Source organism: Fukomys damarensis, unplaced genomic scaffold (genome assembly GCF_012274545.1).
Source record: "Fukomys damarensis isolate Sample0158 unplaced genomic scaffold, DMR_v1.0_HiC HiC_scaffold_17, whole genome shotgun sequence".
Classification (NCBI taxonomy): Eukaryota; Metazoa; Chordata; class Mammalia; order Rodentia; family Bathyergidae; genus Fukomys; species Fukomys damarensis.
Genome location: NW_022900929.1, coordinates 6,321,074 through 6,322,526, shown reverse-complemented (window position 1 = coordinate 6,322,526; position 1,453 = coordinate 6,321,074).

Below are 1,453 nucleotides of genomic sequence, written 5' to 3'. Positions count from 1 at the left end.
GCCCACTGAGCAGTTGACAACCTGAGAAGGTGCAGCAGCTGAGGATGAGTGCGGGGTTTCATGGCCAGCAAGAGCAAAGGCCCTGGGGCAGCAGCCTCCAGACCTGCCCGAGGCCAGCATTGTTGGGGCAGCGTGAGGGGGTGAGAGGACAGCTGTGAGGGTCCACGTGGGTGCCACATATCCTGACTCAGCTCTGAGCTCCTCCGTGGGACACCCATGGTTGCAGGCCAGGAGGGCTCGGCTGCTGGGCTGGTGGGGCACTGAGGTGCCGGTGCCAGCTGCCAAGGCTGGTCCACCAACTTCGGTGGGTCTGTGGTTCGGCAGAGGCCCTCCCCAGGGCCTGGCTGCCACCTGAAAGGGGTGGGTGGAAGGACAGCCACTGTCTTCAGAGGCTGTTCAGATCCCTCCCGCTGGGCCTGAGGAAATCAAGGCCCAGCCCAAGGCCTCCAGAATCCAGGGCACCACCTCCCTGGCCAGGTGTGGGCAGGTGGTGGGCAGGTACGGGGCTCTCCGGTGGGCAAGGGTCCCGGGGCACCGCCAGGATGCAGGGAAACTGAGGCACGAGGTCCCTGAGAAGCCACTGCACCTGCATCCAGCTGGGACCCCCAGCTCTTTGACAGCAAGAAACCTGGGTCCCCGGAGGCTGCCGCAGCCCACCTTGGCCTTACCCTGCCCCGGCCCTCAAGGAACAATTTACCTTTCAGAACGGTCCGAGATATTAATTAAGATAAATCTACCTCAATTTTGAGATTCTCTTATCATGTAATTTATCAAAATTATGTTAATTATTTCTGTAGGGCAGCAAAATTATTACCTCTTTTGTGTCTGATTTGTATTAATATTCATAATTTAATAATTCAGCATCCTGGCCATCTGGTCTGGGAGCAGAGTCTTCCCTCCCTCGGTCCGAGCCAAAGCTTCCCCGCCGCCCCATCAGGGTCCCCGGGGCCAGCCGCCCTGTCCCCGCACCTTCCCGCCATCCAGCTCGGGGGACACTGTCCCCTCCCCTCCACAGCCCAGGTGACCCTCGGCCCTGGGCGGGACAGGTATGCACCCAGGTACAAGCCGCCTCCCCCGCTTGGCAGGTAAGCCAAGCTGAATTGACATTTTCCACACTTTGTGAGTTTTACACTGTAATTTGACATAATTAATGCCTACATTACTGCTGATAATTTAGCTAGTTAATTAAACTCGGAGGAGATAATTAAGGAAAGGCTACTGCTTGGATTGCTAATTGTTTTTGTCATTATTTCAGAGGGCCGACAGCTGCCGGCTGAGTCATCCTGTTTTGTCAGCTGATAGGTCATGTGACACAGGGGTCCCCAGGGGGCCCCCCCACTTCCAGGAAGGGAGGCCCATAGCTGGCTACCTGGCTGCAGCCTGGAGCCACGCCAAGCACTGCTGGCTGGGCCTGGCCTGTCCTCTTCCCCTCCTCCTCCCCCCTCCTCCTCCC